The 24,610-nt window shown below is 49.3% G+C and overlaps 2 long non-coding RNA genes across 9 annotated transcripts in view; both read right to left on the reverse strand.

The window, feature by feature from the left end:
* Window positions 1-2,879: 2,879 nt before the first annotated feature.
* The window catches only part of LOC112587915, a 236,414-nt gene continuing 214,683 nt past the window's right edge, over window positions 2,880-24,610 (reverse strand). For 3 of the 8 annotated variants that reach the window (XR_003112436.3, XR_003112437.3, XR_003112434.3), the window contains 2 exons: window positions 11,727-12,266; window positions 2,880-8,262 (listed from right to left, as the gene is read on the reverse strand). This is a non-coding gene — a long non-coding RNA (uncharacterized LOC112587915). The remainder of the gene's footprint in view (window positions 8,263-11,726; window positions 12,267-24,610) is intronic. The other 5 variants (XR_003112438.3, XR_003112441.3, XR_003112439.3 and 2 more) reach the window with 5 other exon arrangements.
* On the reverse strand, window positions 15,866-24,027 carry LOC123328192. Its single transcript, XR_006542979.2, has 3 exons — window positions 19,095-24,027; window positions 18,303-18,375; window positions 15,866-17,443 (listed from the first exon to the last, which is right to left on the reverse strand). It is a non-coding gene; the product is annotated as an uncharacterized LOC123328192 (long non-coding RNA).

A 24,610-nucleotide genomic window follows, 5' to 3' on the forward strand; every position in this document is an offset into this window, starting at 1 on the left:
CCTCCCATATCTCCTGGTCTTGCTTAATTTATCAAAACTCAGACCAGATTTTCCTTCCTTGACTTCTAAGAAAAGACTGTGGGCTCTGCAATGGCCAGGATCACAACTTATTCTCTGGGTCTCTCCAGTACCAGATTCAGTGTCAACTGGCCTCTGTCCACCCACCCCATGCCACCTTCTGGCTATTCCTTCCAACCAAGGACATAGATTCCCAAGAGAATGCTCGTCACCTATCCCTATTTTAGAGACAACAGCCCTGAGGTTCAGAGGGGCGAGGTTCACTGACGCCCTGGTGCGCATAATTTTCACACTTCCGTGCACGCCTCCATGCATGCCGTTTCTTCTGCCCTGGTTCCCTGTGAGGACTCAGTTCCTCATTCTGGCTGCTTTGTCAAGATCCACCTCCATGTCCCCCTTCACCTGAAGCTTTCCAGGAGCCTTCCTGGACTTGTTGCCTGTGGCCTCCTGCCCCATGCCCACAGAACGCCTCCGTCTGTCTGTGACAGTCCCTGGCTGCCACACTGGGCTTCAGACCCACCCACTTGCTCATGTCTCTCCCTAGTAGACAGTGATCACTAGATTATTCAGCTCCTCACCAAAATCTGGCGTATACTAGGTGCATAATTAAAGTGTGTTGAAGGGAGAAGGAGGGAAGATGTTGTTTGTAAAGTGTTTCAATTGAGAAAGTCTAGGACCTAACTGCCAGAGAAGGCAATGGCACCCCACTCCAGTACTCTTGCCTGGAAAATCCCATGGACGGAGGAGCCTGGTAGGCTGCAGTCCATGGGGTCACTAAGAGTGGGACACGGCTGAGCGACTTCACTCTCACTTTCCACTTTCATGCATTGGAGAAGGAAATGGCAACCCACTCCAGTGTTCTTGCCTGGAGAATCCCAGGGACGGGGAGCCTGGTGGGCTGCCATCTATGGGGTCGCACAGAGTCGGACATGACTGAAGCAACTTAGCAGCAGCAGCAAGACCTAACTGCACCTGGTTCCTCTACAGCTTCTAAGAAAGGGCTGTGGGCAGATGAGAGAATCAGCAAGCATTTCTAACCAAATTCTACACACCATAACTTTCTTCTGTATTTGTGATGTTTTGAAAGCACTTTTACACACACTGACTCAATTTTTATAATCATCATGAGGGATCCATATATTTTAATTTGCATATGGAAGAGGCACTAGAATCGGCCTGTAATCCCAAGCCTTACCCACAACATGTACCATGTCTGAGGTCAGAGACTGGCTGCCCAGATATGTCCACATATGTGCTGCTGTGTCTGTATCCTTGTCCACTCATGGTCCATGCACAGCATAGTTACATGATGCGTCCAGATATAGGGAATCCTTGACCAAGAAGTAGTCCTTTTCTTCTAAGCTCAATGCCCTGGCCCCAATAAGAAAACTCAGCCACCCTCTACCTTATAATCCTGTCCTGCAATTTCCTCCCCTCCCTAACCTCCCACCATAAAGAAGGTCCCATGCCTTCTGTGTCCCCCAGGGCACAGTGCCAGCCCATCTCAGATGTCAGCTGGTGGGTACAGCCAACCCCATATCCCATTTTGCCTTACTTCTTAATTAAGCCTCCACAGTGCAGCTCAAGCTGTACCCCAGTCCCTCCAGTTTCCATAAGCATATCCATGCAGCTGAGCCACCCTGGTCAATAACATCAGACTCCTGCCCCTGATAGCTCCTGCAGAGAAGATTGGGTCCCCGGGAGGACCAACCTTTGTTGGGGTCAGTATCTGGGCTAGGGCAGCATGGCAGACTGGCATGAAGGACTGAGATCCAGAGGAGTGCAAACACCTCCTGGGGTGCCCTCCCCTAGATCAAGCCCAGCTTCCCTGCCCCTCACCCCCCCCCCACCACTGAGCAAAGAAACAGTAATGACCAAAGCACCCGACCATGTAGAGTTTTTCTGCGTCTTCCCTTGGAACTTCCTGACCTCGGAGTTACTCTTCCGGACGATGACGGTGTAACATGACAAGCCCAGAAGTCGTCACCCCACCACTGCCTCCAGTCCTGCCTGCATTTCAGAGGCCAACCTTCGGTCAACTGTCTCTTCTTTCAAGAGAGAAACCAGAGCAGCTACCAGCAGCGGGGGAGGGACCGTTGAGGCCTGGGTTTGAAGCCTGGCTTTGCCCACAGAGGGCTGTGCTTCCTGGTTCAAGTGGCCCCATTCTTCTGGGCTGCAGGTGCTCCCCTCACAGGAGGGCGACGGCTGCCTTGAGCCATCCGTTTCCTCTTTCCTTCTAGTCCCCACAATAAGCATAAACCACAGTCCTGGGTTAGCAATAAAGCTCAGGGCACAGACAGAAAAGGTTCCTCCCTTTCTGCAAAAATAACAAAACAACAAAAGCAGCAATGTTTCTACTTAGTGAGTGCCTGCTCTGTGCCAGGCATGTTTACATACACAATCTCGTAACAATCGTCACAGCAAGGTGAGGAGGTGGAATGTCCCCATTTTAAAGATGGAAAGTAAGTGCGGAAAAATTCTGTCTTCTTCATGGACAGACACACAGCAGCTGATAAGGGACAGAGATTTCAAACCGGGCCATGTGTCTGCAGAAACAAGACATTTTGAAACTCAACTTTTTTTTCTGTATCAATCTGACCAGCTCAGCTTTCCCTTCTCCATGGAACATTTAAAAACTGTGATCACATACTTGGACACAAGAAAAAGAAATTTTTTTGAATTTAAAATTGGAGGTTTTAACAGGCCACAGTCAATTACTATAGTCCAAAAATTTTAAATACAAAACATAATGTGGCTGAAAATATTCTTAACTACTTGGAAATTAATAAACATTCTTCTGGATAACCCATGGATCAAAAGAAACATGAAAACTGAAATTAAAAATCATCTAAAAAGAGATGAAAAGTGGAACATTTTATTTCCAAAAACCTATGAGATCTGGAAAAAAAGCTCAGCTCTGGGGGAATATGTACAAACCTGAAGACACGTCATAAGAAATGAGAAAAGCAAACAGAAGAAGCAAGTTCGAAATGGGAGTTAATCAATAGCTGAAATTAATAACATGGAAAATAAGAGAAAAGAAAATACACAGATCCCATAAAATCAAAATTGGTTGAAGAGACTAACAGGATTGCAGGGCTGGGTGAAGGGCCCAGTTCTGCAGGTATGTCCATCAGGCCAGGCCCCACTGGTCAGCGACGTGGCCCCTGCCCCTGGGCTCCTGACCCCTGGGCTAGTGGCTGCCTTCCGCCTGGACATCACATTCAGTCTGTGGCGATCTGACTGCCCACCAGAGGCTCCTTGGACTGGAGACTTCAGCATTTCCTCTCAGAAATAAAACCCTTCCATCAGGGCTTATTAGGCAAGCGAGTCAGTTTTGTGTTTTCAGCAATGAAAGCTGCTGTGGTTTTGTTTTCTCTCTGTTGCCAGGAGTCAAGAGGAAGTCTGTGGTTAGACATCTTCGGGTGGAGACATATACAAACACAGTGGCTAGAAATGAGCTCCCCGGATTCAGTTCTCCCAGCCCCAGTCAACAGGACTCATGAAACTGAGCAAATGAGAAAAAGGACGGGGTGGAGGGGGGGGTGCCCTGAACCTCTATCCCTTGGCCCCCCAGACCTGCAGCGGCATTCACGCTTCTGCTTGCTCAGCATTCACCCAACCTGACTCTGTTTCCCATTCTGACATTAGGATACTGCATTTCATTATTTCCTCAAAGGATTTACTGATTTGCCTTCACCCCAAGCCAGCGACTGAATGTAAAGGATCCCCGTGAATTAAGCGCCCATGGCAGCAGCAGAGCTATAACAGGCAGTACTGACAGCTTACATCCATCATGGATTCTGGCTTCTCCTTCTCCTTTCAAACCCTGGATTTGATCATAGTGATGGTGTGCCTGGCCCCAAATCCTCACGTCCCCAGGCTCCTGTGTATAGAAGCCGGCCTTTTGATTACAGCTCTGGCCAGTGAGTTATGGCATTTCTAAGAAAATGTTTGCACTCCCACTATAGGCACCAACTCTTTCTCCTTCTCCCTTCTTTCTCCTGCTTGGAACTTGAACATGAGGCCTGGAGGTGCAGCAGCCACCTTGTGCTTACAAGGTAACTAACTGCATGAGGATGACGTTAGAGCAGAAAAACAGAAGCCACGCCCTCCGTGGCTTTATTATCCTTCTGCCCTGCCCTATACGACTTACCAGGGACTTCTTATTTCATAAGAAAAAGAAAGCTTTGGCTGGTAAAACCCCTGGAGCTGTCTGTTCTGTTACTTGCAGCTGAAGCATTGTTACTTGAAATAAGAGCTTCCGCTTTCATAGGGTTTTCCAAACATTTTCATCCCATCCTCTACTGGGTCCTCACAGACATCCTTTAAGGTGGATATCAATGTCTTTCCTCCCATTTTCAGATGAGGAAGCTGAGGTTTCACAGACATGAAGTGGGTCAAAGAGTTGAGGCCTCCACTCCATCATTCTATCCTCCGGTCCCTGGCTTTTCCCCAGAAAACCCCTCTTGCCTAGAAGCAGTTCAGAGCTTTCCCCTCCCTGTAACACCTCCCCCTACACAAGCGTGCAGGCTGAAAGTGAAAGTTCCTCAGGGACCAAGGAGCGTGTGAACTGATTTCAGCCCTAGCTTCTAGTGCCCAGAATAGATGTGCTCTTTTGCTTTAAAATCCATCACTTGGAGTCAAAGGATCTGAGTTCAAGTCTGACATCTCATCCTCATTTGCTACGTGATCTTGGGGGTATAAATCTCTGAAAATCTCCCTGAGCATCTGTACAGTGAAAATGGCGGCACGTCTTCCCCTGAGGCTATACTAATATATTCGGAGATAGATGATCATATACGGTACAGGATAATCAGCTCGGAGATGGTCATCTGTGAGCACTCAGGATGTCAGGGAAAATGCTTTGAGCATGATAAGACATCAGTGTCCCCATTATGGGGCTGTTATCACGATGGCTTTGGTCTGTCTCAAGGCTCCGACTCCACCCACGGCTTGGCCTTCCTCGCAGCTGACGTGTAGATTACAGATATGCTTCACCGGCCTTCGGGACCACTCACCCCTCCCTGTTTGTCAACCTTAGAGTTGAGAATGCTGATCTCATGAGGCTTGATCTTTAAGAATGGATAATGTCAGAGTTCTGATACTTACTTGCTTGTTAAGCCAGGCTATCGCTATCTGATTTCATAAGTTTTTTACTTTCTTAGTGTCCAAAACGTATCTATGCATCCCCTTTAGAAAAAATAAAAAAAGAATTAGACTCTATGTTGGGGACTCTCAGAGTTGGATGGGATTTGAAAGTCATCTGGTCCATCCTGTACCTCCAAACCCAACCCCTCCCCATTCAGGGCTGACACCCCCTCTTCATGCTCCCCCCTCACCAAACCCAATGGACACAGAACTTCCACTTGCTCACATCAGAGGCAAGTTAACCGCCCCCAAGGCAGTCCATTTCACCTCCTAACATCCTCTATTCGAATTCTTCCTCCAACAGGCACTCCTTGGCAGACATGAGGATGTGTTCTTGACAAACCTGTAATCCTGTGCATGCTTGACTGTGTGGGATGGTGACTGGCAGAGTCGGTGGGGGACGAGGAGCCCACGTGAGGTGTTACCAAACAGGAAGCGCCATCTGTGCTGGGTGATGACAGTAAGAAAAAGTGTCGATCAGCTGCCCTGGGGGGCTCCAGAGACAGCTTCTTGTTTCAGCTACGTGACAGACCTCAAGAATGGCAATCACTCCGTTCATTCTGATGTTCTGGGTATTCACAGGGCTAGGCTGGACCACGCTGCAGTAACAGCATTGAGCTCTCAGGGGCTTAATACAATGCAAGTTTATTTCTTGCTTCTGTAAAGTGCAACGTGAGTTGGGAGAATTGTCCCCATTTTGCATGCCATCTGGAACACAGGGCTTCCAAAGTCAGCACAGCCAAGGGGGAACGAGGAGGAGGCATACCAGCTCTTAACTGCCTGGGTCTCAGGCTCTCAGTCAACAGGAGCCACAGGGCCCCCACCTGGCTGCAGAGAGGGCTGTGGGGAGGGCAGCAGAACCCTGTAGTGTGGGTGAATGCTGTCTCTGCCAGCACATTGAAGGCTATGCCATCAAAGAAACGAGAGTCAGCTCTAAAAAAAAAAAAAAAAAAAAAAGGAGCCCAATGAGGTGTAATGGGAAGGAAATACACAAGGTGATGGGAGGGGGGACATTATGGGTGAAGAAGGGCCTCTGCTGACTGCTGTTCATGCAAGTAGCTATCACATGGCAATCTGCGGTGGGTTCATGTGCATGGGTGGCCAGGCTCTTCCACCCACGGTGACCATATGCTAACGCAATGAGGACAAGCTTCAGACATAGAGTGTACCCAGCCTCTCCACCACCACTCCCCATTGCTACTTCCCCCATTAAAAATGTAGTTCTTGCCTGCTCTGCTTCTCATCCAGCCCCCTAAGAAGAGTTCGAGCTTGGCCATCTCAGATCCTGGGAGAAGAGGGATGGACAGACAGCACTGTGCTGGGGATGGGGGGAGTAGCTTGATTCGTTTTATTGTTTGCTTGTTTTTAGAATCTTATAAGGTTTAGTCATTCTGATGCTGTCTTTGGGTACTGTGGAGGCATTTTACTTTGAGAACCTACTCCAACCAACTCAGACAAGTCTAAATTATGTAAGCCCTTTCACTGATCTGAAGCACATGTCAAAAATGGTCAGGTTGGGCACTACCTACTACAGAGACCCAGTGACAATATCACTGGAAAGTACAGAAGGAGGATCCCAGAGATTCAATCTGATTCATCTGAAATCTCACCTTAAGTCTGAATGTACGCTAGCAATTGCACCTTTGGTTCTTGTAATGTTTCCAGATGAAGCCACCTCTGAGACTTAGAAAAATTTTTGAATCAGTTCTGGAGGCCTTGTTTGTGGTGAGAAATTGGGGTCAGCAACCGAATGGAAAGAAAACTAACAAAGAATGAAGAGGAAGGGAGACGGAGGGACTAGCAAAAGGAGACACAGAGGTTAAGTCCATCTAGTATACATAAGGGAGATGTGGAAGGACAAAGGAAAGGTGGCCTGTTGGGTGGATTGATGTCAGGAGGATTTGGGATGCTTTGGTAAAGTGAAAGGTTCTAGAGATTTGAAGCCCAAGGTAATTAGAGAAGCAAAAGGAGGCCTCATCCTTTTTTCATGTCTTTGAGAGATCTGTGTGAAAGGCTGAAATCTCTTCCTTTCATTTCCTTGCTGGGCTGTGCTTCTTTGAATGTGACAGTGTAGAGACTCGATCACAAGGAATCCCTGCATTTACTCAGGGTACATTAATTTAAGAATAAAAACATAGGAAGTAGCTTATTCCCAAGGCAGGTAAGGCAAATGCAGAAAAATGCAGAAGGGGTTATACTTGCTCAGAAATATATTATCAGCACACTTTGGACAAAGGATGAGAGGGATGCAGCAATAGCCAACAGCCCCCTCCCACCCCAGCCACCACATCTGAGATCCCAGCAGATAGTCGGTGCCCCTTTCCCACTGAGGTTTCCAGGACTGCATTTCCTGCACGCACCCTGATTGAAGAGTCTCTGCTCCCTCCCCGTTCATTGCCCTCCACTTGCCGCAGCTACAGTGACATTAGCTTTGCTGGCTGCCACCTCCCACTGTTGACTCATAAAGACTTCCTGTCAACTAAAAACCCAACATCTTTCACTTGTGCTGTTGACCCAGGTATCCCACATCCTGTATGTGTCCGGTGGGTATTCTGAACCCCAGTGTGAACAGAGGTCTCTGAGGCTGTTAAGCTTGGTAGGCACTCACTGTAGCCCAGTGTTCATTTCAGCCCTATTGAGGCCTTTTTGGGTCCTGCCTCTCACCTTCCCTGTATTGTCCACCCCGTCCACCTTCTCACAAGCCCCTAGTCACAAGGCAGCTCAGCCCCATGGGTGACTCAGTGCCCCAGCCTTTGGAGTCAGACCCATCTGGGACCCAGATCTTAGTACATCAATGGCTATAGGACTCACCCTCTCCTGGTCTACAAAGGAGTAATTCGACCTTTCTTACCGAAATGTTATGGGGAGTAAATAATCTATGTAAAATACTTACAGAGCTTGTTGATACTTAAAAGATTCTCAATAAATGTTCATCCTCTCCCTACAGCTGTAATTCCAGCATAGTCACTGGTAAAAGTGTTGAACAAGATGTGCTCAAAGATAGAGCCCCTTGACACGCTCCCATCTAGGCTGGTCAGCCAAGTATTCATGATGTAGCTGTATTCATTCATTCCATTTCCACAGGTGGACATACTGTGGGAAAGAAGGCAAAGTCTGCATGTTTTTAAAATAAAACCTAAGATCTCTGAGATATTTCCTATCTCTAGCATAGGACCCTCAAGAGCTTCCCAGATGGTGCTAGTGGTAAAGAAGCCAGCTGCCCATGCAGGAGATGTAAGAGATGGGTTCGATCCCTGGGTGGGGAAGATCTGCTGGAGGAGGCTATGGCAACCCACTCCAGTATTCTTGCCTGGAGAATCCCATGGACAGAGGAGCCTGGCGGGCTACAGTCCACAGGCTCACAAAGAGTCAGACATGACTGAGGTGACTGAGCACGCACACACACACAGCTCTTCCTATATCTTCAACCACCCTCCCGGCCCACCTCCCTCTCTGCCTTATTTCTCCAAAACGTTAGATTCTCTTTCCTTCTAATTTTTACCCCACCTTCCCAGGGCACAGCATAATGAAAAATGCCACTGGCCATCAGGAGACCTGATTTTGAGTCCCCCCAGTTCACAACCTGGCTATCAAGTCACTCACACACACTGTAACCCAGTTTCCTCACTTTTAAAATGAGAGGGTCAAATTAGACATCAATAGCATCAACCTCCACTGGTTGCATGCCTGCTCTGTTCCAGGCAGGTCAGAAATGTCATTTATTTACACAACTTCAATACCCTCAAGGAGACATCATGGTATCCCAGGGAGCAGGCGCCATGCCCCAGGCATGGGCTGTGAACTAAGGCTGTGCAGCTTTATTGCCCCTACTCTCCATGCAGCTACATTTTGATCTAAGATAAGTAACTTAACCTCCCCATGCCTCAGCTTCCCCTCTGCAAACAAAGGTGGTTGCAAAGATTAAATCAGATCTCCACATGGGGTCTTCAGGGGCAGCCCTGCGAGAGTGAGTACCCCAGAGGATGCTCACATCAGGGGCCTTCTCAAGGCTAGCCAGCTAAGGCCTGTGCAGCCCCAAGGCTGTGCCCAGTCTCCTACAGAACACCGTCTCCTTACATGACTTCAGAGAGCCCCCCGCGAGCAGCACTGGCCTTGACTGGAGTGGTAGGCTGATGGCCGGGTGCCCAGGAGGAAAGGATGTCAGGGGAGAGGCTTGAGATCCTGGGAGCTAAAGCTTCCCTCATGCATGGCAGACCACCAAGACCCCAGCAGGCATGCCCACATGCCCCCGTCTCGAACACACACGTACCCTCACCACTGGAGTCATGTTCTCAGCTCTGCCAGCTCCAAGGCCCCATCCAAAACCCCAGAGCTGCTGCAAACAAAGCTTTGAATCAAGGATCCTATCAACACACCTACCTGGGGCCCCAGCTGCTGCCAGATTCTGTGAAGGACATGGGAAAATTCTCTTCAATGTCACATTTGATGAGCACCTGCTAAGTGCCAGGCCCTATGCAAGGCACTGTGCACTCAGAGACAAACAACCCAAGGTCATCAGACTCATGCACAAGTCTGGCTCATGGCAATGCGGGAGACCTGGGATTGATCCCTGGAGAAGGGAATGGCCACCCACTCCAGTATGCTTGCCTGGAGAATTCCACGGACAGAGGAGCCTGGTGGGCTACAATCCATGGGGTCGCAAAGAGTCGGACATGACTGAGCAACTTTCACTTCACTTCACAAAGCAGAGGATACAGACCAAAAAATGAGTTTGAGAAATTTTCATCAATACAGGGGATATGAGCAGAGTTTTAGAGTCCTTAAGTATCCTCACTGTGGGGACAGGGTGGGGATCAGGTTTCCCAGGAGGGAGAAGCAGCTTCAGACACGCATGGGTGTAAGAGACCCTGGGCCGACCTACAGCTGGATGGTGGGTGGGGAGGGCAAAGATGAGAGTTGAGGCTGGGGAGATAAGACAAGGGCTTGGCCTTGTCTTATGTCAATGGGTAGACACTGAAGGACATTAAATGAGTATAGAGGGAGCACAGGGAGAGTTTTGAATTAGATGCCTGGGAAGACTTCCTGGAGGAGATGGCTTCTGAGCAGGCACTTAAGAGACAGCCAGGACTTTGGGAGGTAGAGATAGAAAGGAAAGCCTTCCAGTGTGAGGGCTCAGAGGGCATGGAACGGCACATATAAGGCCATCGGGGGACATCCAGGGCTAGTAAGGGATAGTGGAGGAGACATCAAAAGAGGTAGCAGTCAGGCTGTAAGTAAGGGCTACTGAAGATCACGGGAGGCAGAGAGCATTTGGGCTGGGAGGCTCAAAGAAAATCTTGTGAAGAGAATGAATGAATCAATTATCAGTCAGTCCATGAGTGGGCCTCGATTTGAACCAGGTTTAACAGGCTTGAGTGGGTACAGGCTCCATACCAAGCAGACCGCCTCTGCCTGACCCACCCCATATCCCTTGGTCCTGCCCTTTCAACATACCCTCTCCAAACCTACCCATCTGGAGTCCCATCTCTTGGAACCCTGCTAGGAACCTCACAGTTAAATTTTTGAGCTAACCAAAATCCTAGATTCCATACAACCGAAGCCCTTAATTTTTCACTGGAGAACACAGAAGCCCAGAGATGGAAAGTGACTTATCCAAAGTCACACAGTGACACTTTGCAGTATGAGAGCCAGAAACAGCAGCCGGAATCCCAAGGGTCTGTCTTTTTAGCACAAGACTTCTCGGAGGTGAGATTGCCCATAAGGATCCAAAGGAATGAATTTATGATGGTGATGCTTCAAGCAATACAACCAATTCTGGGGAAACACCTGGGTACTACAAATAGACCAGGTGGGTAACTCACCCCCTCCCCCAAATTGGAAGCTGGCCTGAGTCTTAGGTGCAGAGCAGGAAGGGGTGAGGAGCTGAAAGTTTCATGCAATTTGTTTCAATTTCCACATAAACCTCATAGGAAAGGAAATATGAGCCTTATTTAGCAAAAACTGAGATTTCAGGAGTTTGCCCAGGCCTGAAGGATCCAACTCTCCGTCCTGGAAAGAGGATGCCATCACCGTCAGCCTCCCTCGCCTTCCCCATCAGCTACTCTTCTTTCGGAGGCCTGAAAACCCCACAGGGGAAGGTCTGTTCTTGGCCAGGTCAATAACAGCCCATTAGGAAGCCTCTGTTTAATAAACCATTAACGTTAAATTATTGAAGGGAAAGGAAAGTACCATGAAGGTTCAGGTCAACAGGAGTAGGGAGCAGGAGGATGATGAAAGGATAGTAATTGAATGTCCGTGAGTATGACATTCTCTTGGGTGTGACTGTGTGGTTTTTATAGCAACCTCAGAAAAATCCAGGTCTTTCCTGTTACAGAGCAGGAAACTGAGACTCAGGGGTGTTTACTGACTGTCAAGGATAAACAGACATTGAGTGGAGTTTAACTGAGGGCAGGCTGGCTCTTTCCTCAGCACGATGCTGCCTAGAGAAGTCAGGATGGAGAAGATGAGGGGATGGAGGGCAACTCAGGGGAGCTAAGGGGAGTCAGCAAGAGGGAAGAGGGGAGGGGAGAAGCCAGGAAATCAATTCTTAGGAGTACCTCAGTGTCTCTCATGACCTTCGCTTTCCTCCTGATGGCTTTCTAAAAATAGTTTTTGTTGATTTATTTATGGCTGTGTTGCCTCTCCATTGCTGTGGGCAGGGTCTGCTCTCTAGTTGCCGTGCACAGGCTTCTCATCGCCGTGCCATCTCTTGTTGAGGAGCACAGACTCTGGACACAGGGGCTTCAGTACTTACAGCAGGTAGGCTCAGCAGTTGCGGTGCCTGGACTGAGTTGCCCCGGGGCATATGGAATCTTCCCAGACCAGGGATCGAGCCCACATGCTCTGCACTGGCAGGCAGATTCTTAATCACTGACCACCAGGGATGTACCTCCTCCTGATGGTTTTTACCAATGCTCGTAACATGAAGCTGGTCTGTTAGAGGCAGGAAGTAGGTAGCAGAGGAGAAACAGAACAACCTCTCCTTTTCCTGTATCCGTTCCAGTTGCTACCCTTCCCACCTGGTCCAGCCAATCAGTGCTCACAGATCTTGGCCAAAAATGCCCTTCCAGATGCTGGAGAACATGTTCATGATGCTCCTGTGGGAATAGAAGAACAAGGGAAAATAGAGCTAAGATGTTAGGATCGTTTAACCAGACATTGGATTTCAGGATTCTGAAGTCTTTAGGATGTCACTGTCCATGTGACTTCTTGGGACACTTTGCAGGGGAGTTACAAGTGGCACAGCAAACACCCCCCAACAGCCCCTGACCCCTCTGGGAGCCAGGTGTAGAGCTGCTGGGACAATCAGCCAGGCAATTCTGCCTCCTCCTCCTCTGGGCCCTTCATCCTGTTACCTTGGAGGGAAAACCTACACATGGAAGGCTCGCTGCCTACATAATGGACGGGGAACCAACGTGGGCAGCAGGAAAGGCTGTCCCTGCCTTCAGAACACCCCTCCAGGAGGAGTCCCAGGCTCCTACCCAGTGGAAGATGGGAAGTTTACCCATATTATATGCTCAGTAAATGTTGGTTAAACACCAAAGCAAATGCATGAACAACAGGAATAACCATCTAATGATCTGATTCCCCAACTGAATAAGCAGGTCAGGCTGCCATAGCAAAATACCATAGACCAAATTTTTCAGACAACAAAATAGTATCTTCTGGAGGTGCTGTTGTGGTCAGGTTTGCAGATGACTGCCTTCTCCCTGGATGTCATATGGCCTTTCCTCGGTGTGTATATGGGAAGGGAGAGAGCTTTATCTTTCTATGGGGCCACAGTCCTATTGGATTAGGGCCCCACCCTAAAGACCTCATGTAACCTTAAATTACCTCCTAAAGACCCTGTCTCCAGATGGCATCAACTAGGGTTTAGAGTTTTAACATACACATTCGGAGGGATACAATTCAGTCCACACCACCGACCAAGGAAGGAATTTAGTAATGATGTCATGAAAGGCCTTCAGCATTTAACATTCCTCTCTAGCAAACCTAGCAAAGGTTTCAGCTTTCTTGCTGCACCTGGGAATCCCTTAAAGAGTAGTAGTGTTCTCCTGAGGCTGCCATCCATGACAAAGCCATGCTGCAGAGCCTACTGGGGAGGTACTGTTTTCATGGCTGGTGGAGAGGGCCTGGAATTCTCAGCAGGCTTCCTGCAGAATAAGGTCCCACAAGGGACTGGAGGGCCATGGGTGTCACTGGGTTACTGAAAGAGCACCTCCTGAGAGCCCCAGCCTTCTCATGTCTCGCTGCTCTGCTGTGAAGCCTTGAGACCACTCCCCAAATGGGGTTTCAATTATGCCATCTGCAAAATGAGGAGGTGGATCAATAATTTCTAAGAATCTCCCACTGTGCTTGCTTTACCTATTCCCAGGAAAAAAACAGAGTCAGGGAGCCAAAAGTAAATCAGAAGCTAAGCTAATAAAGACTCCCAACTTAACTGCTAACTGCAGAGACACCTTAGGCAAACGACTTCATCTCTGAATTTCTCTTTCTGCATCTGGATGTTGGCGTTATCACAATTACCTCCTCGTGGGATTCCCAGCATCACTGTGGTAGGCTGATTACCTTCATGGGCTCTAATTCTTTACCTGTCCCTGTGCCCATGGTCTATGCCTCTGAGTTTATAATTCCTTCACCATAAAGAGGTGGAGTCTATTCCCCTCTTTGACGGAGTTAGGCCATGTCACTTGCTTTGGCTAATGGGGTGTTTGCAATGGGAAGCAAGCAGAAGTTTGGGAAAGCACCTGAATGATGGAGTTTGCATGACTCTGCACTCTGCTACCACCACGAGAATATGCCTGAGCCAGCCTGGTGGAGGATGAGAAACACAGGCCAGTTATTGCTAGAGTCACCCCAGTTGTCCCGGATGGGGTCAAGATCAACCAACAGGGACCCATTCCTGGACCTTTAGAGAGTTCAGCCAAGGCCAGAAGGAGCTCCCAGCTGACTCGTTAAGTCAAGGAGCTAAAAAATTTTTGTTTTAAGGCTCTGAGTTTGGGATGGTTTGTCTTATTTTGGCAACCAGTAACTGACACAATCAAAAAATAACACACGATAGGTACCCAAAATGTGTGTGTTTCCTCCATCAATCACCCTACTCACCCCACACCTTCAGATGCAAGCCTAGATATCCCAGAGATAGTCTGAGAGGCATCAGTCACGGTCTTGGTGGATTTTAAGCTTCAATCTCATTGTTACTTTTGCTTCCGATTGATTGCAGACACTGACTGCTCAATTTTGATTAAACACTAACTCATAAGCTGCTTACAAAATGCCTGCAAAAAGCTGACATTTATGAAGTCCAATAAACTACTTGTAAGAACAGGAGTGCTACATTGGGAGGAAAAAAAAATAAAATCTTCTTCCAAACAAACATCGGTTGACAGCAGACAGATGGTCAGAATCCCTTACTTGTAAACTAGAAAAATTAAGATTTGGCAAGGGTTGTCTGAAAATAACTAGCAAACATCAAAGTTTCCCCTTTCTAGGCTGGTGTTTTTCTGGGCCCGACTTCAATATTTTCACAGGCTACTGCACAGAAAAGGTGTTGCAGGCCTCCGCGTTGCTGGCAAGGAAAGGCTAAGAAATACCAGCAACGATTTATAGGAAGCGAGGGTGCCAACATCCCGAAGAGTGAGTGCTTAACAGCCAGCAACTGCACATTCCCACAAATCCCCATAACTCAGCATCAGGCCTTCCCTTAATCTGCTGAGGTGTGAGCAAAAGGGAAGGCGGAATTTTCTAACTTGATTTTCCACTCAGATCAGCTTTCACGGAGGTGACTGCGAGTTAATCTTATGGGGCGAGCAGCGATCTTAATAGAAATGGAATCCCCCCTCAAAACCACAGGGTGGGACTCTCCCCACCTTTGTTAAATCAAGGGAGGAGGGTTCTAAGAGGGGCTTTGGCTCAGTCTTAAACAAGCCCTCCAAGTTCAAGAGAGACCTAGTCTCTGGCTGCCCTGATTCACATTTCTTCCTGACCTTTCTATGACCTCTGAAGGGCTCAGAGCAGGCGTGTGTGCAGATGAGGTGGGGTGGCATGTTTATTTACCTACACACAAGCATCAGCATGCTGATGTAGTTCCAAAGATGGCCCAGGTGCCGCCTCTTGGTGGCATTGCCCCACCACCTCGGTTACACAGCTGGCACACAAGCCCATGCCCTCCTGAACCACAGAATCTGGGGCCCAGCTATGAGAGCAACAGAGTCTCACTGATCTCGGGTGGCCTCGGTCTGCAGCAGCTTGAAGTGGGGACTTCAATTCCGGGCCAGAGATTGAGGTCAGACAACAGCAGTTAGTATGCTAAATCCTAGCCACTAAGCCAGTGGTCCGTGACAAGGCCCTGGCCCCTCAGCTCTGTGGAAGTAAATTTCCACATAGAGATGGAACGTAGTGAAACAAGTAAAGTATTTAGGAGGAAAAGAGTATGGCTGGATAAACACACTGGTAGCCTCAGAGAGAGAGTTGCATTTCATGGTAGTTTGAATCAACTTTTATGAGGCATTCTTCTGGGTTTCCTTTGACAACTCACTTTGCCTTGCCTGGTTCTGAGTCCATATTTGGTATATCTCAGGGCCCTGCCATGTAAAGAACCCACTTGCTCATGCAGGAGATTCAGGTTCGATCTCTGGGTGGGGAAGATCCCCAGGAGGAGAAAGTGGCAACCAACTCCAGTATCCTTTCCTGGAAAATTCCACGGACAGAGGAGCCTGGTGGGGTCACAGAGTCTGACACAACTCAGTGACTGAGCATGCACACATGCTTGGTACTTAATTCCCAGGACCATGATGAGCTAATCAATATAAAAGCACTTAAAAGAGTTCCTGGCATGTAGCACTACATATGCATTTGTTAACATTAATATTATTCCAGATAGTCAATACATGAGTGCAGAAAAAATTTGCAGTGTGTGAGAGCTCAGAGGGAGCCTATGATTTGCGTATTTATTGAGTACATGAAAAACAGTGACCTGTGTTCTCTGGAGCAACAAAGTCCGTCCTCACCTCATAGGATTCCTACCTCAGTTCAAACTTAGTTCACTGGAATCAGCTGTCTTTCCTTTGCTTCCCCGAAGAGTCACCAGTTTGGGACTTCCCTGGTGGTCCAGTGGTTAAGAATCCACCTGCCAATGCAGGGGACACAGGTTTGATCCCTGGTCTGGGAAGATTCCACATGCTGCAGGGCAGCTGAGGCTGGGGGCCACACCTACTGAGCCTGCGCTCCAGCACCCATGTGCCACAACGAGAGAAGCCACCGCTCCCAAAACTAGAGGAAGCCTGCATACAGCCACGAAAACCCAGTGTAGCTAAAGATCAATAGATTTTGTAAAAGTCACTAGTTGTCGCTGAAAGCCATGAAATGACAGGGCACTGCTTGGTGCCAACTGACTTCCATTAGAATCCCAGCTCCGCTCGCCCCCTCCCTGGGCTCTCTCGGCTCCAACCCTCCCAGGGCCGCAGCAGCCTCTGGTGTGAAGCCGCAACGGGTGGACATGAGCACAATAATATTTAAACACTTCCATGCTGCAGTACACCTTCCCAGTCCCTCGGTAGAGTTTCCTAATTAATCACCCTGTGTACTGCATTCTACGTTAATTAAATTAAAAGTAATTAAATCCAGGAAATTGAAATTAGTCTAATTAGATTAGAGGCACATTCAGTGACGGTGGTGAGGGGCGCCAGGTAAATTGGCCAATTTTGGTGTAGAAACAAGAAACTCGGATTGCAGACAGGCTGTTGAGAGAGAGAGGCAAGCTTTACAAAGAATGAGTGGAGGTCGAGGCAATAAATGTTATCTGTGAGAGCAACAGTAACAGCAGAAATGAGTGGTACCTTCATCAGGGCTTCCTGGGACTGAGCCCGCCTGTGCGTCCCACCAAATCCCTCTGAAGCAAGACCTGCCATCATCCCTGCTTGGCAGATGGGAGTAGAGGCTGTGCTGTGTGGCGCATCATGGTAGGGACCCACGTGGTTGGGCTGCAGAAGCCCCTCCCCGACTTCTCCAGGCAGCTTTCCTGGTCTGGATGGAGAGCTGCCTCCGTGTGCTGGACAGAGGAGAGTGCTGGAAGTGACGCACACACACAGCAGGCAGCACAGCCTGCCACGGACTAGAGCAGCAACCTCTCCAACTTTCATCCTCCCATGATGCTCAAAAGTGGTCCAGGCCAGACATGGCGGTTGAGAACTGGGAGGTGTCCAAGACTGTCCATGCTTACAAGCGAATGGGTCAGCTCACCCTCCTCTCATGGCAGTTGGCAGAGAAGCAGAGGCTGCTGGGTCAGAGACAGAGGACGTCATTTCTCACAGAAATAGCTAGAGTCAAAATGGCAGCATTCTCTTGCCTCGGTTTTCTCCAAGCCCCAAATCCCATAAGGCAACATGGAAGGGACCAGAGGATGCCTGCACCCACCCACAGTGGGTTGCGTTACAAGAGAGAAACCCCCCATCTTAAGGAAGGAGAATGTTTTATAAGGAACAGTGAGGCTGTCTGCTATCTGCCCTGGAAGGGAACATTGTCCTCAAAGACGGCTATAGCAGCAGGCCCCAACTTTTTGGGCACCAGGAACCAGTTTCATGGAAGACAATTCTTCCACAGACCGGCGGGGGTTGGGGGTGGTTTGGGGATGATTCAAGCACTTTACATTTATCAGGCTCTTTATTTCTGTTATTACTGCATCAGCTCCACCTCAAATCATCAGGCATTAGATCTCAGAGGTTGGGGACCCCTGCTATACAGCATTCTTGGAAAGATGGTCTGGAATAAAGGCAGGTGGGACCTCTGCTCACCAAACATGCAGAAATGCTAAAAGTCTATGGAGAATTGTCTCCCAACAATCGGCACCCCTTGTTTGAAGTCTCAGGTTCTGGCAAATTTCCCCTGGAGTACACCACTCCGCCAGCTACTCTGATTAATTTGACTGACAGAACAGGACCAAATCTGTTCAGTGAGTCTCATGCAGCATTTAATTAAGGCCACTACCAACAGAACTTCAAGCAGTGAGATGAGAGAAACCTACAGTATTAACTGCAATCCCGCCCTGCCCCTCCAGGGCCCCAGACCAGTCATATGAACAGAGCCATAGCAATCAGGGAAAGCCATAGATGTCTCCCTGATGTTTCTGTACTGACCTTTCTCCTTGATTCAAAGCAATGACCCAAGTAGTGCAGGATGTCTTAGGGGCTGCATAGGCTGCACGTGGGCCTGCCAGGAAACAATGCAGGGCAATGCTGTGATCTAGAACAGTCCATGCTGGTGAGCTGAGGCTGACATGCATGCTTCCAGGGCAAGGTGAGGTCTGCTGAAATTGGGGGCAAATTTTGTGCCACCTTTTCTAAGTAGAGGACCCCCATTACAGGGATAACTAGCCACAGGGTACACACAGTGACGAGTCGGTTTTCTGTCCAGGAAGCTACCCCAGGTCGCTGCAGTCATCTAGGGGTGAGTGATCTACTGGTGCTATTTACTTAGACATTAGTCTCCCGTGGTGACTCCTGCAGGACAGGTCAGCGGGGAGACTAATTAATGTCTGATTTCCACATACGAAGCACAACCCCATGGTGCATACAGAGGCCCTAGAAAGAAGGTCTTCTTTGCAATTGTTGAGGTGCCCCAAGTGAAGCCCACATCTATCAGGGGTACAGGTTGACGGTGCCTCCACCAGCCCCTCAGTGGGTGGTAAGCCATAGCATTCCCAGTTCAGTTGGAGTGAGTGAGTGAGTCTAGTCTAGTCCTGGATTTGGAGGGGACTGAGGACAGCCCGTGCAGCCTGCTCTGTTTGCCTGCACCCCAGCTGGGTGACAGTTGCCTGCCCCATGGAATGACTGTGCAGCGGCCATGAGAATGGTGGGAGAGAAGATGTCAGAGGGTCAGAGGGGCAGACGGGTATTGCAGGGAAGGGGTGGCAGTCTTGCCTGCTGTACCTGTAGACTCTTCAGTGAGCCTGAGGGAAGTGGGGGCCAAATCACGGTCAGAGCTGGCTGGTCAGGGAAGGCGGAATGTGTGCCAGGTGGGAGGGCTGCATGAGGACATTCTCTTGGGAGGGAAGCTTCAGGGTGGCTCTGAAAGGCTAATCTCATTAGTCCCTCCCTCCCCCATACCTCTGAGTACAAATCTAAACATTCCCTTCCCAGGGGTTGGGTTGCTAACCATACTCCAATGCTATCCCTGGAGACCATCACCCTTTCCCAATAATCTCCTGCTCACACTCGTACCTTTAGTGCAGAAGGTTCAGAGGCAAGAGTGACAAGAGCATTTTCATAAAGCATATAGAGACCCGTCATGGTTCTCACTTTGGCCCCCATGGCCCAGTGTAGGAGGTCACTATGCTAATGCTCTAAGATCATGGCAATCCAACAATAGAATCCAGGTGGCCGAACAGGCATTAAGTTTGAATCCCCCAGGTCCCCCTTTGGCTGCCCTGGGGCTGCTGTTGGGAAAGAAAGACACACCGTGCCCAGGAATGGTCAGGGACGGGATCCTGAATTTCCCAAAGGGATCTGAAGAACACCCACCCTTTACACCCTAATCGTTACTCAGGAAGCAGCCAAGGGGACACAATTGCTTTCTGGGTCAGCAGCATCCAGTGGTCAAACTGCTGGACTACGGTGTGTGGCCCAGGGGGAGGGGAGAGGGAGGGGGGACAGCAAGGAAAGGAAGGAGGAAAGGGGAGAGAGGAAAAAAGAGAGCCCTAGCTCTGGCACAGACCTAGGCAACAAGTTCACCTCCCACAATCCCATTGACAACACCTGTGTTCAGGGTCCTTCTCAGGTCTCCCCCCAAAGAGCAGGAGAAAAAGCACTTTATGGACCCAAAGTTCTGTCCTGCTCATTTCATCAGCACAAAGGAAAAGTCGGCCCTAAAGATTCGCGTCTGCACCTCTGTCAAGAGAGAAACCACTTGCAGTTTTGCGATGACAGTTTTTCCATCTTCTATCCATCACAGGGTCAAGCCCCTCCCCAGTCCTTCTCACGGGCAGCTGGCAACCCGCCAGCCTGTGGCTCATAGGAAACAGCTCTACAAGGGCCCCAAACAGCACAGGTGAGCTTCCCAGACAGCTGCTTAAATGTGGTACAGAAGTACATTTTCGACTGCCAGAGACAAGCGTGCATTGTGCATCCTTCAAGGGAGCCTCCGTGATATTAATTTTTACTGCTGAGCTGATGATGAGACTTGAGGCAACAGGAGAAAACCAGGCTCCATCCCCTGGTGTTCCACACTGCTGACCTTGTGAACTGAGAGCAGTATTACAGGGCAGTTTGGTGCAGGCACTAAGCTCTGCTGCTCCTGGAGACCCTGATCGGGCCAGCAGACCACATGCCACCCGCCTCCTGGCCCCCCAGATGCCTAGCAGAGTGCAAGCATACCAGTGTTAGGACAAGGGGCCTCAATGAGTCATGAAGGCCTCTGTGGGTGCCTGTCTTTGAAGACGCCAGTGAGACGTTATAGGAAGCAGGACAGAGCAAGCAGGAGAAACATGCCTCATACCTCTTAGCTCCTAACCAACAATTAGCCTGACCTTTTCCTCTGAAATTACACCAACTGCAACTTCTACTGCTGCTTTGCCTAATTTGCTTCACTGCTGGGGGCAAAACAAGTCCTGAAGAGGAATAAAAGCAGCTGGTTTCTTTCGACCATCAAAGGCAGAACTGGATGCTGCATGGTGATGTTCAAGGCAATTCAAAATTAACTTCAAATTACCAAGAGCTGACTCCCTCCCTGCCTTGCTCTCAAGCTCCTTCACTCTGTCTCTTTCTCTGTGCTTTTAGCCTGACTTTGTTCACAAAACAGAGCTGTTCCCAGCCTCCCTCTGCTCTGCTTTGAAGCCAGCCCATGTTTTTCCACTTCATCCCTTCATCCCTCTGGGCGGTGGTTTCTGCCCCCTTCCAAAGGAATCCATGAGGAGGCTCAAACCCCAAGCGTTTGCTTTTTCTAAGAAGAGGTTCCAAGGTGCCAACATGCTTCCAACACCCTTGGAGTGTGGCTGCTGGAGACTATAACATGCTAGCCAGGTAGGGTGGCCTCCAGGGCACAGCAAGTTATTCCTGAGTGCTCCCCAGCTGGGGAGAGAAATGATGAGGAGAGGAGACAGAGAAGCAGAATTGTGCTGGGAAGCTGGATTCAGTGGCCCATTATTTCAGCGAATTATGTGTAGAGCCCAAGGTCCTTCTGGAGCTGGTTCCAAGTCTACCTCTTAGGGGAAGTCTTTTCTCGTGGTCTTTGCCCCATGGAGCCCACCGGCTCCCCTCCCTGGACTTTAGCTTCACTGCCTTCCCAGCCTCTTGGCTTCAGGTCTCCAACCTGCTGTCTACTTTGAGAGGAGCCCTGCACATTTGAGAAGCCCACCCCAGTTGGGATGGAGCATGGCATCTCAGTAAGTGTTGCCCCGTCCCCACTCCGAGATAAACTCCACAACAAAAGAGACTATATTGGGCCCCAGGGGTCCCAGGGCCTCACCCAAGCCTGACGTCTCAGGCACAGTCAGAACCCAATAACTACTTGTAAATTAGATGATGGTTTCCTTCAGACGTTGCAAGAGCTTGTTTTGTTTCCTTTAATGACAGAAGAAAACACACATGTTAAGAATGTTTCCAACCTCATCTCTATTCCTACGTGCCCTTTGCTTGTAAATCAAGTAACCAAATTTCCCTTCAGCATTGGACCAAAGAACTGGGCAGCTTCCAGTGCAATTAAACATTCAGCGGTGAAGGGATTTCTCTTTTCCACATGCTAGCTACCTCTCTTGGAAGAGTGGGGCTAAGTCACATACCTACCTGAGTGCCTCCTACTCAACACTCAGTTTAGCTGGGTTGCACCCACACAGCTATGGGATCCTGAAGACAGACCATGTGAGAATGTTCCTTCAAAGGAGACACCCCACTGCCAGGTCGCCAGGTCATGTGGTACAAAGGGAGCTTTGATGGGTGCAGATAGCCCTCAGGCTGTAAGAAGAGGGCCTTGCTCTTCAAACTCAGCTGGTCTGATGTCTCCAGTAAGAACTTCACTGCAGCAGCCAGGGGAGGCCTAATGAGGAGGTGACATTTGACCTGAGGCTTGAATGATAAGACCATGCCATGGCAGGTTCTGGGGAAGATCATTCCAGGCAGATGCTACAGCTAGGCTGTAGAGCAGAGCAAAGGCTCTGGGGAAGAACAAGCCTGACATGTTCAAGGAACCAAGAGAAAGCAGTGCAGCTGGAGTATGGAGGTTGTATTGCCAGTAATACATCAGAGGGGAAAACAGAGGTTGGGAAGGAGGCAGGGACCAACTGTGTGGGCTTTTGCATCCCACAGGAAAGTGTTTAGACTTACGTTCAATAAGAAGCAATTGAAGAGCTTTACTTAGGAGAGTGGTATTTTGAGATCATTCTGGCTGTATTGTGGAGAATGGATGGCAGGGCTACCAGGGTGGGAACAGAAAGATCTGTTGGGAAGTGACGACAGATGACCAGGGAAGATGTGACAGCTTAAAGCATTGTGATGGAAGAGGAGGGGATGCAATAGATTCAGGATGTGTGTGGGGAGTGTAGCCAATAAATCCTTCTGCCGATGGGGAGGCTGTGAGGAGGGAAGCGGAAGACCAAGGACAACTCCTATGATTCTGTCCTGAACAGTGAGGTTGGATGTCAGTGCTCCTTACTGGGATGGAAAGACGCAGGGAGGTTTAGAGACTTGGTGTAGGTGATCAACAGGCTGGCTATTGGCATCTCATCCCTATGGTGATGGACGCCATGGAGCTCTGCCCAGATCCCCTCTTCAGAGCAGTGCACCAGTCCTCCAGCTGACCAGAGCACATAGCTCATCCCTCATTAGAACCTGCCTTAGACCACAGCAAACTGCCCTCCCAAGGTTACACCACCTCCGAAGGGGGTCCACGGCCAGTGACTGGCTGATGTGTGGATACAAGGCCCAGCCTTCTTACCTCGACTGGAGAGCCTCCTGGATGATCGACTGGGGCCTCCGGCACAGCAGCTGCCTTGCTGTCAGCTTCCCCTGCTGCCCTATTGGCCTCCCCACCTCTTTCTTTATGTGTCTCCCATGAATAACCTTCCAGGCTCTACAACCTGCCTCAGAGTCTGGTTCCAGGAAACCTCATCTACGACTGCTATTATCATCATTATCGCTCGATCATTTCTAGGATTCCATGCACTTGAAAACTCTGCTGTGAAGAATTCTGGAATAGCCTCTCAACCTTGTCTAATTCCTACTAGCTTAAGACTCCCAGCTCCCTCGGCTTGGTCCACTCCCAACACACAGGCCCTCAGAAGCAGCTTCCTGTCCTAGGTCTGCTGTGAAAATGGTCGTATTTTCTATGACTTTATCTATAGAAGCACTCTTGTAATAATTGAGACCCTGGTTCCTATGTTGAGAAGGGACAGGTACCCAGTGAGCTATAAGACATATCAGGGACCACAGAGGCCTCTTGATAAGCCATCCAAAACCCCTGGTCCCCGAGGAGGGTGGGGAATATAAAGAAAACAGCACCGAGAGCATCTTCTGTGGTGAGACAAATTGTCTCCACATGTACTTCTGTAGCCACACGTGTGACTATGTTTGTGAAAAATGTGTTCTCATCTGCGCCTGCACCTGTGTCCATGAGTGTGATGCCTATGAGTAACACGATGCCCTGTGTGTGTAATGGGATGGAGGTGGGGCCACTGGACATGGCCGCACAGGTTGTGTCCTATACAGCTGCACCTGGCCCAGAGGACAACAGGGGCCAAAATCCAGTCCATATTTTTAGGCCTTGCATCTTCTTAGAGTCACTTCATTCTAATTCTGCTCACCAAACCATGCACCCTGCTGCTGCTGCTGCTAAGTCACTTCAGTGGTGTCCGACTCTGTGCGACCCCATAGATGGCAGCCCACCAGGCTCCCCCATCCCTGGTATTCTCCAGGCAAGAACACTGGAGTGGGTTGCCATTTCCTTCTCCAATGCATGAAAGTGAAAAGTGAAAGTGAAGTCACTCAGTCATGTCCGACTCTTAGCGACCCCATGGACTGCAGCCTACCAGGTTCCTCAGTCCATGCGATTTTCCAGGCAAGAGTGCTGGAGTGGGGTGCCATTGCCTTCTCTGATGCACCCAGACACAGGGCCAATTCCACCCAGAGCAAGTCCTTTTCTCTAATTTGTACAAAGGCTCCAAATGAATATGAACGAGGTACCCTGGTCATTACACTCTTGTCTCTCAGCTCCAAATCCAGCCATCTCTTCCTAACTTTAGCATGCAGCAGAAGGAACTCTGCAAACCACAGCTCACCTTTGCTCCTTGATGGGCTTCCTCTCATTGTTACTGGGAGGACAGTGGGAGGTAGGAGGAGGGCAGAGGGGCTGGATCTCTCCTATTCCTGGTTGCCATTCATTTTAAACCAGCAGCCACCATTGATTTCTTCTCATCTCATTTTGTCTTTCTCAGAACCAGCCACAGCATGACCCCCTC

Source organism: Bubalus bubalis, chromosome 11 (genome assembly GCF_019923935.1).
Source record: "Bubalus bubalis isolate 160015118507 breed Murrah chromosome 11, NDDB_SH_1, whole genome shotgun sequence".
Classification (NCBI taxonomy): domain Eukaryota; kingdom Metazoa; phylum Chordata; class Mammalia; order Artiodactyla; family Bovidae; genus Bubalus; species Bubalus bubalis.